The sequence below is a fragment of the Electrophorus electricus genome, chromosome 8 (genome assembly GCF_041902795.1).
Source record: "Electrophorus electricus isolate QZ-2024a chromosome 8, ASM4190279v1, whole genome shotgun sequence".
Lineage (NCBI taxonomy): Eukaryota > Metazoa > Chordata > Actinopteri > Gymnotiformes > Gymnotidae > Electrophorus > Electrophorus electricus.
In genome coordinates, this window is record NC_137504.1 from 20,438,069 (window position 1) to 20,454,631 (window position 16,563).

The 16,563-nt window shown below is 43.1% G+C and overlaps 1 long non-coding RNA gene across 1 annotated transcript; it reads left to right on the top strand.

The window, feature by feature from the left end:
* Positions 1 to 162: 162 nt before the first annotated feature.
* LOC145659087 (uncharacterized) lies at positions 163 to 15,251 on the top strand. The gene is made up of 4 exons (XR_014125091.1): positions 163 to 264; positions 10,446 to 10,599; positions 13,252 to 13,320; positions 14,462 to 15,251. It is a non-coding gene; the product is annotated as an uncharacterized LOC145659087 (long non-coding RNA).
* The last annotated feature ends 1,312 nt before the right edge of the window (positions 15,252 to 16,563 follow it).

Here is a 16,563-nt window from a genome sequence, read left to right on the forward strand (position 1 = left end):
AGCCATTGGATGAAGGCTATAGGGGCGGTTTGCGGGGTGTGACGTTGTATGGAGGGGGTGTTACCCACACACCAAGCTGTACGGATGGATGACTGACTTAGTGTTTTGAACAACTCTCACAACACAACAGAACACAGTGACCGAGCGATACGTCAACGTTTACGGAAATATTTGTCAACGATCCGGGCTGTTTGCGTTCAACCTCGGCGACAGCCTCCCTTTGATTAGATTTCGTATGAGATGTGATACGACTCCCGGGGCTATGTGAGTGCTGGCTCATTTAGGCATACAGTGCTCATTTTTACAGACAATTTGGTCCTTGATTTGCAGTGATTTGTCATTACTGCGAATATAGTCTAATTATCTCTTAGCAAACTAGGATACCTACTTCTGTTTTTATGCGCAGTATTACAAAGGGCTTTTAAAACAACTTATTAGAATGCTTTTTGGAGCTTTGACTTAAAGAACTGTCAACAGGCTGGACAAACAGAACTACAAAACTAGAGTTTTTTAGAATATCTGATGAAGTGTTTTGACCCATTGTCAGATTACAGTAGGCCTATATAGTGTAATCAGGCAATACAATTTTATCCTTGAAACAAAAAATGTGTGATGATGATGATGATAATGATGATGATGATGATAATAACAACAACAACAACAACAACAACAACACCAATAATAATAATAATAATAATAATAATAATAATAATTTAATTATCATTAAAGTTCTTATTTTTAGCGGGCTGCACCGTTACAGCGACATGGAAAGGCGCAGTTTTAATATCTTCAGCTGAAAGAGGCCTACTCCCTTCAACAATAATCGGCATTACACTGGTCCGTGTCAGCCGTGCCATGCGCTTCACAAATAAAACCTAGGCAGCAGTTATTTGGACCCCTGCGAGTATTGACACGGTTTATTTTGTTCTCATAGCTCTCTAAAACAAACAGCGCCGTAAACTGCTCCCATCACTGACACCAGGCCGTCGCCTCTGCCTTAGAGATCTGTGCTCGTTTATTGCCATATGGCGCGTGCCATCAGTCTTTATAAAGCGCCTGACACGACCAATGAAGATTTGTGAAATTTTTTAGGGAAAGCGTAGGATATGTTTTAATAGTTAATCATCATGATGGAAATTACTAAAATTGTGAGATCATTATTCAAGAGTTTTTTTGGCAATTCTTTGTAGAACCTTTGGCTACTGGCTTATGAAGAAGGAAGATATCTTAACATAAAAGGACTGCTTACCTTGTAACGCACATAGTGCCGAAACAACACTGCTTTGCTTACAAACTTCTGATCTCTCCACTCATTCTTATTCAAGTCCCGGCCCACCGTGCAGGATAAATGCCATTACATAGGTGCCGCTGCGGAACAAAAGTGAGCGTGTTTTGAAATAAATACAACTGTCTAGGAGGGATTAAAGCAAATCATAACAAAATAGAGGCAGAAAATTCCTCTCTTAACTGTGGAGAGAGCGGACGAAAGGCCAGAGCCCCGGGAGGGTCTGAGGGCGAAGGGTAAAAAAAGAAACAGAGGATATCGGAGATTTTAACATTGAATTCAATCTCGATGACGATTTTCTAACTTTTTTTTAATAAAAATTACAAACGGTAATTCATTGCTGGTTATACAATAGATAAGTTGTGGTTTTTTATTTCCGTTTTCCACCTGTGACTAGCTAGAGACGAATGACGCCTACCGTGCACACTCCAAATGTTCCTAGCTTGTAATTATAATGACATTTTATCTCAACCCAATGCCTTTTAGTCACTATCATACAAAGTACAATATATTGGCGGTAAGTCAGAGGAAATTAGCCGGCCCAAGTAAAAGTTTAACTGGTCTAAGCACCGGTTTGTATGAAAGTGACTGCAAGATTCTTTTCTTCTTCTGTAAAAAGCAGCAACGGCACAGCTCGCAATGGACTAACACCGACGTCAGTGTTTAAAAGAATTTGAATTGTTCTTATTAAACTGCAAGTATTCAGTGACTTATTCACTACATATTGTTGTTATCCACTTTCTGGCCTAATATGACTTTTCTTTTCCCGTCTTTTCATTCCTTTTTACTTTTTAAGATAATAATATTATTGTTGTTTTTAAACTTTTAAAATGAATGCATTAATCTATATTAACATGTTTTTAAGATGTTAATTATACATTCACTGTGAAATGTAACATCACACCGCAATAATTCGTAAAATATAGATGTTTGAAAATGAAACAAAATGAAAATGTCTTGCCAATGTTTATAAAATTCTTTGGGGGGGGGGGGGGGGGAAAGGTCCGTTAAAATCCAGAGTTGAGACCCTCACGCTAGCCGTGTCACTGTTTTGCTGTTAATGGCTTTGTCTGCAAAAATTGCTCATTGGATTACACATTTACCAGTTACGAAGGTTGTTGCTTACTGTAAATTCCGCTTCACTTTGTGCGCAATAGTGAGGATAACTCAAAACCTTTACAAATGGGGTACATTCAGTCCGACTGCTGAACTGTAAGATATAACATGTATTTACTTCCGAACATAATATGCGCTTAGGCGAAAGGATGAAAGATCATCCCTTCATGAATTTCAAATATATAATATTAGGAACTGTTAATACATCGAAATGAGGAAAAATAGGATACCTTTTACTTTTTTCTTTATGAACTAAAAATCTATTTCACACTCAAATAATACTGAATAAAACATAAGTAGAATATAGCTGTTCTTACTGAAACAAAAATTAAGAAATGTATGTAACAATATAAAAAGGTCATTCGATCAGTTGTTATATGAAGTAAGAATGACGCCAACCCTTTATGTACTTATTCATTAGTCTAAAATAAATCCTTTTACAGGCTATATGCTAGTTTTAAACTTTCAAACTTCTAAACTGATGCTAAAAGAGTGTTTGGCACGATTCAGTGAGCATATTGGGCTATTCAATTAGCGGTGTAACCGAGGGTTAAAGACAATTTCCTGTCCCAATGTTCAATCTTCAGTCGATCGAGATAAACATTTAAGGCGTGTCTTGAGGAAAGGTGCACCGGGCGTCTCCGAATTCAACTCCTGAGGCCAGGCAACGTCGCTGACTTTTGGACTCGACTCGGCCGCCAGGGGCCTCGTATGGAAATTAGAGGGCAAAGGGTCATGTTGTTGCATCTTTCAAGTCCAAAACGAGTACACAAAGCTGCTATTGTCAGGTGCATTTAATGGAAAAACAGAGAACATGAAAGAGTTTATACACTTCACCCCACGTCGTAGTTTGGGCAGACACTTTGCCTTACAGCAAACTCATACTTCTTAATGCAGTCAAACAGATTTTATTTTAAAACTTTTTAAACTTCTCTTTCATCTATGTTAAAAATATTAAAAGGTTCAGTCAATAGAGACTGAAGGAAAATATGTCCAAATAAGCCTACCTAGACTATTGCTTAGGTATTCTTTAGCTATGTGATATCGAAAAGTTTATCCAGTATTAATGTGCTATACTTTTAAAGCTCCAAATAAGTGTATTTACTAAAAAGTAATTGGGAGATATCTCATTCAGTCATTTTTTGCATATTAAAGTTATCTGCGAGCAAATGTGCTAAGAAATATTGAATTTAATGGAACTTGTCTGGGATAAAATAGTTATTTCTCACTAGTTCTATCTGCATTCTACTTCTGCATTTACTTTAGAATTTAGCTTTTTGTGTATGCTCAAAACCGCTATGAACGGCTTGCAAATAATTTTGAGAAACATCAGTACCATTTTAAACGTTGGGAAAAACAACGTCTTGCCCGGCGAAGCTCGGCGTGAGAAACTGGTCGTGCGCTGCTTGGTTTGCTGCCGCACGCTATCCACCCTTTTCCCTGCATGATGCATTGCCTCCACTTGTGCCGCGCGACTCAGCTTGTCAGCCCGCGCACTCCGCGAGATGAATGAGCCTCGGGTTTAACCCCACTTAATAGCAAGTTTTATAAATCTACCCACACGCATGTCTCGTTGTGGTCAACGAGTCGAGATGAGCCAGATAATTAGATCATAATAGCCGACGAAACGTCTCGGTATTGATGATTCCATTAGCTTTTCGCAAACATTCTTTGGTTGGGCAAAATTAACCGCATACACTGTCAACTTTACATGACTATCGCTTCCTGAAATGTCAAATACTGTTTAAAGTTCACGCTTGTTCCACAAATTATTCAATTACACAAAACGAATTTCGATTATATTTTTATTTCTGTTGTATGGTTTATGCCATTTGTCAGTTGCAATTACCATAATAAGATTAATTTGTTAAATATACATAGATATATAGAAATTCCCATGTGCTTTCCAGTCGGTATGGATCACTTTCATGTCCTCTTCCCCCACATAGTAAATCCTCCCCTGATTTCAGCTTTTTTTCTTTTCTTGTTCCACCTCTCTCTTTTTCTTTCGCTAACCCTTCTTTTACCATCTGCTCCAGGCTGGCTTCTGTTTGGTGCCCATCTTTCTCTCCTCATCTTCCTGTGTTTTGTGCACAGTTAGCCCCCCCACCCCATCTTTGTTTGGGTCGGTCCATCCCTCCACATTGTTCCAGCTCTGCCTCCCATTTCCGCTCTGGGCTTTGCCCTCTGACCCCGAACCCTGTTCTAGTCTACCCCCTGCTCCCACAAATCTGCTTGCTCTGCCATGGGCCGCTTTCCCCCCCAAGGTTGGGGGTGTTAAAACTGTTTCCCTCCACAAGACCTCTGCGTGACGGCTATTGTAAGGCCAACAATGGCCCACAGGCATTAACAGCCATTAGCCAGAGAGAGGGGTGCACCCCTCACAGAGTGCTACCTGCTCCATCGGTAGTGGCCATCAGGGACCCTTTGGTGCTGACCTGTTCCTACATGCCAGTTGGCTCTGTTCACAGGTCAGAGATAGGGGCATGGTGATGAGCTGAAGAGTCCTACCAAGCATGGGGGCTTCCCTGCAGCTCTGCTTTCTGCTTGCCACTGTGGGGCCTGTCTTAATAGAAATAGTTAGGTGGCTAATAGTAAGGCACACATTTACAGCTTACTGTGATAGACTCGGTAGTCCAAGAGAATGCATGCAAAAAGAGTGCAGCAGAGTGGGTGTGGGTTTACAGTAATACAGTGTCAACTGCTTTAGCCAGATTGGGCTATGTGTCCGATTTCTTTTTCATGACACAAGGTGAAGTAACTTTCACATACTTCCAAAATCCTGCACCATGATATATGATTGAGAGGAGGTCCTGAGAAGAGTGGGCTTAGGCCAGTTCCAGACTGGCCAGTTTGATTGACAGCCCCCCCTGCCTGGAGAGATCTCAGCTGGGGTGTGTCCACCCATAGGTTGCCATAGTAACTGACGTCACAGTGACTGAGTCAGTTGTTTTGGATACAGTAGAGAGGGATGGAGCCTTTTTGGTGTGTGTTCTTGTGTGTGTTGGGGGATTTTCTCTCATAGTTGGTTCTTAAAGCTACGAAGACAGATCTGCTTATACCAGTGGTAACAGAGCATTGCTTTTAAATGTATAACAGCAAAGATTTTTAGACTTTTTTTGGGTGAATGTTCATCTGTCCTCTCCATTTTTATACTTTCCTTATGACAGTTTTCAGCTTTCTTCATTACTTCTTCACTCACACAATGTGTTTTAGAATTGTTGTATTTTATCATGGTCAGTAAGTAATCATTTAACCATTTACCAGTGACTGACAGATTTGTCTGAAGTGAACCTCTTAGCTGAAACTAAACATTTTGAACTGGTCAAAAAGGCCCTTGAGACAGTGGATGGCTGCTGCCCTCAGCACGCCTTTGCAGTGTGCACTGTTGCCATGGGAATCCTTTTCTGATGTGTGTAACTTGTCACCACTTTTGTCAGCTGTGTAGTGCCATCATGCTCCAAACATGATTATAATCACTACCCTGTCAACTCCCGCTATACAGACGACACGGATCTGACACAGCTGTAGATTCCCACCACCCGGTTACCTCCTTAAGCGGTCCTGTATGCTGCCTAATGATCGCTGGCCCACTTAAATGCCTGAAGCTCCTCCACATGCTCCTCTAAAGAGAAACACCTGGACCCATGGTCGCTTTTCCCAATCCTGGTGTTGGCATATGACAAATTTTGGCACATTCCCTGCTATAACACACATGCTCTAAGTCCATGAAGAGCTTGTTTATTAGCAGAAGAGCTGAGTCAGATGTGTTGGGTACAGGAAAAATACTCCTGGGCCCTGCACAGGACTCTAGGAAATGCCGGACAATCGGCATCCTCCAGCTGTTTGCCAGCTGCCAGGTCCTGGTGTCTGAGAGCTTGTGTTTCTGGGCATTTTATTTATGTCCAACAGCAAGTGAATCATAGCTTCTATGATCTAATTAGGACTATCACCTGACCAATAGCTGCCTCTCCAAATACCATTAATGTAAACACCACTCTCTAAATACCCTCCGCCAAAGCACCATTCTCCAAATACTATACATCAGAACACCCCTCTCCAAATACACCTCACCAAAACATCCCTCTTCATATACAGTAAATGAAAACTACCCTCTCCTGATACAACCCACCAGAACCCCCCCCTTTCCAAATACAGTAACTGAAACTCCCCTCTCCAAATACACCCCACCAAAGCACCACTCTCCAAATACAGTAAACCAGAACACCCCTGTACAGATACACGCCTCTCAAAACACCCCTCTCAAATACAGTAAACTAGAACACCCCTGTACAGATACACCTCTCCAAAACACCCCTCTCAAATACAGTAAACTAGAACACCCCTGTACAGATACACCTCTCCAAAACACCCCTCTCAAATACAGTAAACTAGAACACCCCTGTACAGATACACCCCTCCAAAACACCCCTCTACACTAAACTAAAGAAACAGAGTTAACTCTATTAGCCTGCTTCCATCATACCTTCTCTTTCATTCTACACCAGTTGTCACTCCTACACCCACAACTATCTTTAAGTTAAGCACATCACAGGACAATATTGAGGAAATTCATTCCTGCCTTCAACCTTGTCTCACATTATCCCATCCGTCTTCGGACTATTCTTTTTTATCTTGCATTCGACTGTGTTTATCACTTGCATGCAGTAAAACAAGAATGTGCTTGATATGCTAATTAGCCATGCATGCATTTGGAGTCATTAAAGTTATAACGAAGGAGACCTTTCCCTTCGTACCTTCAGAGGCCGCAGTAAATTTACGGCCAGGGAACCCCACGGAGATGACGTTTAACGATCCACTGACGTTTACGAACGACCCCGTATAATTACAATGTAATTGGTCTTTTATAGTCATGTAATTCACCACCAAGCACGCTGTCAATATGTTGTTTGTTGAGGGCGAGAAGGAAGATTGGGCTCGCTGACCCAGGTCAAGCTGCACGGTCACATCAGGCTACTGGTCCCCGCTCCCCGGACATGAGCAGAAGGTTCTGAATACTGTGGGAACACCTGCCATTGAGTGGAGAGCTGCCTTGGGATGTTCTGGATGTGGTACTGTCCAGTGTCAGTGGGAGAGAAAGTAAGCACTAGTGGTAAGGAGATGCCAGACAGGTAGTCAGAGAGAAGGATTTATGGGTGAGGAAAAGAGAGGAGGAGAGACACAGAGAGAGAGAGAGAGAGAGAGAGAGAGAGAGAGAGAGAGAGAGAGAGAGAGAGAGAGAGACCATTGTTCCTTACTGTCTAGCATGTCAGTTGTGTCACCAGTGGATTTGCTGGAGCGGAAGCAGATCTTTTCCTTCAGTGACTCTATTAATTTACCTCATTTATCTTAGCCCCCCCATAAGTACTGAAGACCACAGTGAGAGTGTGTGTTTGTGTGTGTGTGTGTGTGTGAGAGAGAGAGCGAGAGACTGAGGGAGGGAGAAAGTCAGTGTGTGTTTGTGTGTGTGTATGTTTTTGTACGTTTGTATTAGAGGCAGCTTGTGCATCTTCACATGCCCTAGTTCACATTTGTCTGTGTGTGTATGAGAGAGAGTGAGAGAGAGAGAGTGTGTGTGAATGATAGAGAGAGTATGTGTGTATGATAGAGAGAGTGTGTGTGTATGAGAGAGAGTGAGAGAGAGAGAGAGTGTGTGTGTATGATAGAGAGAGTGTGTGTATGATAGAGAGAGTGTGTGTGTATGAGAGAGAGTGAGAGAGAGAGAGAGTGTGTGTGTATGATAGAGAGAGTGTGTGTGTATGATAGGGGATAAAAACACTGCAGCGCCCCTTTCCATTCCCAGAGGACAAATCCGTAGCGGAAAAACTCATTTTCCTGCAAATAGTTTGTCAGTCGAGCTAGAAGGAGTGATAAATTATCACAGACGTCGGGTGAGGGAGGGTGAGAGGGAGAGTGCTGAGACCCTCCCTCTTTTCTTTTCTCCCTCTTTCTCTGTCTCCCTTCTTTTTTCCTACATATTCCTCTTGTTTTTCATTTCATGTCAGCTCTCCTTCCCTTTCTCATTCAAGAGCGTTACTCAATTGACTCCTATTCCTTTCTCACAATCCCTCAAAATTTCTCTCTCTCCATGTCTGTTTCTGTTTCTGTCTGTCTGTCTGTCTGTCTCTCTCTCTCTCTCTCTCTCTCTCTCTCTCACTGTCTCTCTTTCTCTCTCTCTCTGTCTGTGTCTCACTCTCTCTTGCATGCAAAACAAAAACTAACACACACATACACAGAAATACTAGAGCATTGTTGTCCATGCAACTGGAGTGTGACGTCCCTTCCCAAATGATAAATTGATGGGCAGCAAAATGGATTTGTTTTCAACTAGTAACACATCAAAGAAATAATAATTCTGTACAGGGAAAGTGGCAGAGTGATGAATGGGGTTGACAGCTAGATCACAGTGGAGCAATGGAGAGAGAGAGAGAGAGAGAGAGAGAGAGAGATGACAAGCATAAAGTCAAAAATAGGCAACAAAATGCACTATCAGCTATGGCTAAATTTTTCCTAACCTGACAGTAGTTTTAACAAAAATGGCTGAGGGGAAGCTGGTGCTCACTTAGAAGAAGCTGCTAGTTTTGGAAGGTGGAACTGGAAGAATGGCCCAGCAGATGTCCATACTTTTGGAACCGTTGGCTCCGCTCTTTGAAATGATGGAACTCACTGCTTCGTTTACCTTCATAAATGTGGTTTAGTTGGCTAAAGTGATTTATGAAATCTTATTGGGCCTATTTGAACAGTAATCAAGCAAAGGCCTTGAGCCGAGACAAGTCTCATAAATTGCTTTACTTTCAAACCGCAGGTAATATAGTCTATATTAATATATTTACATACTGTATACAAAAAAAATATTTAAGGTTACAGTCCATCATGCCATATCATGTAAGTGATGGAAAAATACATACTGAAATAAAAGTAGATGTATGAAATGTAAGAATACACTCAGATTCCAGTTCTTGAATATCCAGTTGAATTCTCAAATCAACACATTCAAAGGCATTATCCAAACAGGACTTTGACATGCAATTTGATATGCTTGCATTTTCTTTCCCTTCAGAACAAAAGGCAAAGGCATGAAAATGCATTATCTTTCTTGGCCACAGGCATGACAGATGCTTGTACATAGGTGTACATTAACTCCATACACGAGACACATTAATTCATTTCAATGGTTTTTAAACCCATCATGTATATAATCACCATGTCATCAAGCCCATTTTTATATGGATACACCGAGGACATTTGGACAAATGTTGAAAAGTCTCCTCTTCTGTTTGTAACTACATAAATGTACTAATCTTGTTTTCGGAACACTATTCGTTTCATGGCGTGACAAATCCTTGGTAGTAAACTCACCAAAACGATTATAGGGGCTTGTAAATGTTCGCAAAAGCTTCAAAACTAAACTTCTGTCTGTTTCTCCTGGGAGTGTTTTTTTGTGTCTTTGTAGCAACTGTGTTCATTGGGGATGTATTAGTGAGACGGTCCTGCAGTTTGGCTGAAGTACTCAGCGAGGACCTCTACATCTATAAACCTCTGGCCCAGCTCCTTTTAAACACACACACACACACACACACACACACACACACACACACACACACACACACACACACACTCCGTTTTGCATTGGTTATGCACGTTATAATGAAAATACACGTGATGGCTATAATTGCAATCATCATCATCATCATCATCATCATCATCACCATCATCACCACCAAAACCATGATCATAATCGTTATCATGGTAATAACAATCGTAATCACGGCAGCCTCACTGAAACGGTGTATTCATACAGCTGCTTTATTTAAATACTAATCCAACAGTTTTACAGGCGCATATTCATGTGAGAGGCCATATGCACTGCATGCCATTAACTGTGTCGCCCCTCTTGTGAGTCACATCCTTTTGTAGGTTTTATTTATGTTTTTTTTTAAACTTTTTAACAGTTGTCCTCAGAGCTTTCGCTACTTATTTTATCAATATCTCTTTTATTCTTTACCAACCTCTCTCTCTCTCTCTCTCTCTCTCTCTCTCTCAGGTGATTGATGGAGAGAGGCGGCGGAGCACAGAACGGCATGTGGCCACTAGTCCGAGACAACATCCTTCCCAGCATACACTGGGAGAGGCTGCGAGACTGAGAGAGAGAGGACAAAGTAGCAGAGGGAGAGAGTAAGAGTGAAACGAAAGAGCCTGTGAGTAAGAGAGAGAGTGAGAGGTGGCAGAGAGAGTAAGAGAGTAAGAGAGAGGGAGAGCGTGAGAGAGAGTGGGAGAATGGGAGGGGGAGACAGAGAGAGAGAGAAGGAGCGAGGCAGAGTGGGAGTGTATGAGAGAATGAGAGTGGGAGACAGAGAGAGAGAAGGAGCGAGGCAGAGTGGGAGTGTATGAGCGAGAGGGGAGCTCAGCTGAAAGCCGCAGACTTAATTCTATGCATCATTAAGCAGTCTCACTCAATGCAACATCCCCTATACATCATCCACGCTCAGTAAACACAACGATGACATTACATTAGCAAGCGCAAATGAATTTTCTTTTTAGAGGGAAATTGAGAATACTCTCTTGCGCTCTTTCTCTCTCTCTCCTTCTCCCTCGCTCTGTCCCTCTCTCCTGCCCACCATGTTGTCATGGCACTCACAAAAACTCACAGCACAAAGCCATTTAAAAAGGAGGACTATTTAAACAAACACAAACAGACACATGGCCCCTCACCGCCACCACACTTCTGCTACACACACACACACACACACACACACACACGCACACATACACACACAGCCAGGGAGGATCTCTCCAGCACTGGAGCTAGTTACTATTAGCCACAGTGTTATTTACTGACTCAATGCAGCCTAGAAGAAACAATCTCATGGTTTTATTGCCGATATACGTATGTCTGATAGATGCCTCGCTCCTGCTGCGTATGAGATCTCTGTCTGACTCTCACTCATGTGGCAGGCAAGGAGTGAAATTCAATTCACCTTTTTGTATCTTGTCACCTTACCTAGTACGGGGTACTTGACAGCAATGCACTGACAAATTGGTGTTCCAGCCTCAGTAGGAAAGATCGGGACAGAATAGGGAGGGAACGAGAAGGAGAGCTCGTCCTCGCTCCTGTACGGCGGACTTCGCACATACTTCCAGAGAAAGAGTTCTTGTCTTTGGGGGAATCTCTGATTTGGTGGAAATTGACATCGACGTAGCCGCCGCTTGCCCCAGAGCCCGACCCTTTGTGTGTTTGTTTAATGATCTGATTCGGTGGCCGCGGGACTCGCGTGCGCACCATCCGCCCCACACCTCCATCCCCCCAGGATTCCATTTGCCGCTTGCTTCACACTGCGCGCATTCTACCTCTCCCTCTCAGCGACCCCCGCCGTCCCCATTCAGACCCCAGTTAACACACACGGCATAAATTACTGGCCTAATCAAATGAATAATTCTGGTTTTATTGCTCACATTATGTCTTTTTCTCCCCAAAGTATCAGGCCTCTCCTCCCCCGTCCTGAAGTCGACATCACCCATTAAGTTGAGGCTATAGATCATCTCATCTGGCTTGGCGTGCATGCATTTCAGCCCGTTCTGAATCGGTTACAGTAAAGTAACACCGCCCCACCCCGCCCCATCCTCTACACCCCCCTCATCACCACCCCAGATTTGCCCAAATGTAAAAATCCATTTTGCCTGTGCATGCGTGAGGAGGCTGTCACTGTGTGCAGTAATGACGGATGGAGGCATCTTTCTCTCTCTCTTTCTCTCTCTCCCTCCCTCTCCCTCTCTCTTTCTTTCTCTGTTGCACCGCACGGTGGCAAAAAGTCACATCACTGACAGACAAAGGGGAAAGGGAGGGACCTCAATTGTAGACGCAGAGAGAAGTGGACATGTCCGGCAAATTAGCGTGATCCGTCACCTCGGAGGGGGGGATGTTTGTGTCTGGTGTACGAATGTTGCCAGTGCTTCAGCGCAGGACAGACGTGAGGGCAGCCTGGAGTCAGAGGTCAGCGACGAGTCAAGAGCATGACCTCTGACCCCACGGCATCTGAGCCCCCAGCCGGCCAGGCTTCCCAGTGAGTCTATGTTCCCAGCTCTCTTTCTGCTTCTATCAGAGGGCTTTCATAATGCCCACAGCGTACTGCATATCGCTTGATGGAATTTGATAGTTTTTCATCTTTTGACACTTCAGGATTGAGCGCAGTGACGCTGCATCATTACCAAAGCTGTAAAGTTTAAATAATATGCCTGCATGTAATATGTATATTATGCATGTGAAGTCTGTATCACATCTGCGAAGTCTGTATAATTTGCCAGCAAAGACTGTATAATTGCCTGTGAAGTCTGTATATGTCTGTGAAGTCTGTATAATATGCTTGTGAAATCTGTATAATATGTCTGTGAAGTCTATATTATGTCTGTGAAGTCTGAATAATATGCTTGTGAAATCTGTATAATATGTCTGTGAAGTCTATATTATGTCTGTGAAGTCTGAATAATATGCTTGTGAAATCTGTATAATATGCCTGTGAAATATATATATATTTGTGAAGTCTGTATATTATGTCTGTGAAGTCTGTCTAATATGTCTGTGAAGTCTATATTATATGTCTGTGAAGTCTGTATAATATGTCTGTGAAGTCTGTATAATATGTACAGGTCCTTATCGTGACCTGGCAAAGGCCTTGGAAATAATGTTGCTGCTGTAGTGTCTGTAACATGTCACGGCGGGGGAGAACTTTCCGACCCTGCGCACAACCGCTACGCAAATTCCCAAAAGTGTTTACGTTCTCATTCATCTCCATCTGTGCCAGTATCTGCTGAACTGTCTCTCTCTCTCTGTTTATCTCCACACCTTCAAACAGACGATGACCTCCTGCCAGCCAGGCCTCTACCGACCCCCTACGGGTGCTCTGGGTTTGACCCAACCCAAGGTGTGAACTCCCCAACCACCCCCCTAATACTTGTCTTTATGATTTCTTCCTTCTTCCCTGATTAGAGGACAGTCCACTCTATGGAGCAGTAAAGTTGCTCTGTGTGTGGTTTTTTGTGTCTGTGTATGTGTTGGGGAGTGTGTGTGTGTGTGTGTGTGTGTGTGTGTGTGTGTGTGTGTGCGCGCATGCATGGGGGGAGTCACATTTAAGCTGAGCTGGCAGGAGCACCCTGTGCTCACTCACTGTCTCAACACTGGCACAAGGCTGCGTGCGGTCAAGCCAGATGCGGCCTAGAGAAGGGCAATGCAGCATTCCAAATTGGAGCCGCTGTGATGGTGATGGTGATGATGATGATGATGATCATCATCATCATACTGGGGCTTCTGCGTTGGCTGCAGAAAGATCTGTCTAAAGGGCAGAGTGTAAGTGGGGTAATTGAGAAGGCACTGCTACAAGCTGTGGGACACCTATGTTTCCCTGCATAGATCCAATAAAAGAAAGGGCTTTTCCAAAGTTAAAACATCAGCCAAAATTCAGTATCAGTATAACTATTCATGTATAGTGGTAGTATTGTCTTATCAAATGGTCTTCAAAAGGTTGATACACTTTTCTCTAGATCCTGAACTCATGGGTTTGTCCAAAAATTGGAAATCATTTGTGAATAAAATGGTGCACATTTCTGTGCCTGTCTGTGCCTTTCCACCAGACAGTTGAGAAGAATGAGACAACAACATGTGAATTCTCTTTTCTAACTTACTAAGTACTGAGTGAGGACACTATGACTACTTAGAAGTCATCAGAAAGAAAGAAAAAAACTTTTATGAATGACTTTTCAGAGTGGGGTTGACTGGACCAAGTGGATGGGTTTTGGGGCACAATGATATGGGAGTAATCATGTTTATTCTCTTTAACTCTAATTCTCAAAACATTTAACAAGGAGTCTGTGGCTTTGTAAACAAGAGGACACCACACTGTACCATGTAGCCATTAGACAGACTTCCACTTCAGTGTTGTGCCATGTCCGTGACACAATAAATAAATTCACAGCTTAGATGGATTCAAAATGACTTTAAAAATCTTTTGTTTGCCAGTCACGGCCACTATTCATTCACCTTTACCTGTTCTTGTCTCCCCATCGCAGGATCCCACAGGCCATTACACTCACGTCTGCCCAAAAACCACAAGCGCAAATGGGGTACGGCACAACAGATGTCCGTGATCCAGAGGCTTGGAGGACAGGGGCAGTCTCTTCCTGGTCCCTTCCCAGGACATCAGCCCATGCTGGCCCTGTGAAGGAGGGCCGCGGGAGCTGGGAAACCTCCCATGATTTATGGGGCCTCCCCAGGCTCCACTGCCTCACCCCCCATCCCTCAGCTGGGTCATCCGCAGAAGTGTAGGCTGCCTGATTGCTTCACACCCCAACCTCTTTTATCTGGTAATCATAGATTGTACATTAGGACGGGCTGCAGCTAGAGCTGTCGCCCCCTGGTGGCTGTAACATCCTGTTCAGTGGGTTATTAAGTCATAACCCAAAATACATTAAGAATCAGAGCAGCTCTTTCTTTTAAAAAATTTTTAGTGAAGGTGTTCAGGGTAAAACTGTCCTCCACAGTGATTTAATGACATGTGCCCCAGTGCAGCCCAGCTCATCACAAACAGTTTTAGTTGCTACAGTACACAGAAGGAACAAAGCAATCAGGGGACGTCTTGGGACCATTTATAATTCAAAAGGGCTGAGGGATGATTTAAGCATAATGAGAGGACATGTTGAATCGCAACGTAGGCTTTACTGTTAAATACAAGTGCTATGAGTGGATCTCGGCCGATGCCAGACTCCCGAGTGCTTCCTGAGTGCGTCATCATTAAAGACTCTTACTGCCATTTCTTAACACCATCAAAACACCACGCACACTGCACACACACCACTTGGATCTGCAACTGCAGTATTTCTCCTGTCTTCCTGCTCTGAGCAATGCCATTTTCTCGGCTATGCAAATAAACAATTTTTCTATTACTGACCATCTGTCTTTCTTCGCGCCCAGCGCTGACTGCTGATTCACCTTGAGGTCTCGCACCTCTCCCAATCAGGCCGGCCGTTATTAAACCCGGACCAGGCCAGCTGAATATGGAAAAAGGGGTTGCACGGCAGTCCTACGAGTCAAGGCCGACCCAGGTTTGTTTTCATCACGGCGAAGCGCCCACATCGTGTTTCAACGAAGCGGGCTATATAAATGCAAATACTATTGGGCATCTATTAGAGGGAATCGGGAGAAAGAGGCTGTATGTAAATGTCCTATAAGAGGCTGGCGGCGCACTCATCCCAAGCCGATTACTATAGCCCTCGGTGATAGGCACGGGGAGAAAGTGCCGGCACCTCGTGGTAAATCATAGTGAACAAGGTGAGAAACCGGGTAATTGAATAGTTGTGTCGTCCGCTTTTGATTTATAGTATATGCAAGCGAAACGCGGGGGCGAGAAATTGCTGCACGCGAGCATGTGAGGGGGGCGGTAGAGTTTTGTCCGAATTGTACGTTTTGCTCGATGAACTGCTTGGAACTGTGATATATGGCACACGAGACGTGGCCCAAGCTCAGTATAAATAATTTTAGCAGGTGACTTTATTAGAATTTGATTCAAAGAGAAATCACTCTGATGTTATGGTTCAGAGTTTTGAGACAATAGTATATAGGCTAATTACTTCGCCGATTCACTGCAGCGCAGCAACAGTTTTGCAGTAAATGTTAACTTTTATTTATTTACGAAGTGGTCAAATATATTGCTGAATCATTATTGTATTATTGACTGGAAGGTAAAAAAGTACGGTTCCCTGTCATCTCTATGTCAAGAAACTAATGGCTAAGAACTTGAGCGTGCTGCAAAGGCAAATCCTGGAGAGACTCCGCCCTCTGGCGCTGATCTAAAAGAATTACAGCAATGGCCAAGTTTCGGGACCCACAATATGTGTCTGTCAATATAGTTCGAAAATAGACCTAATTATTTTTTTTCTTTCATCAGACCTCTCAGTCTTAGGTTCAAAGACAAATATTCACAGGGAAAGGTTGATTCAGTGAATTGAAATAGTCATTTATTTGTTAGGTATCACCAATGTGTATAGCAGATTACTGCAGTATGTTTTGCTCTCCAAAGGAGAATTATAAAAGGATATACATGGCAAATAAATACTGCATTCACGCATACCGTAATCAAAACAAAGAAGGAAGTGCTGATATGTCAAGCCAGTTA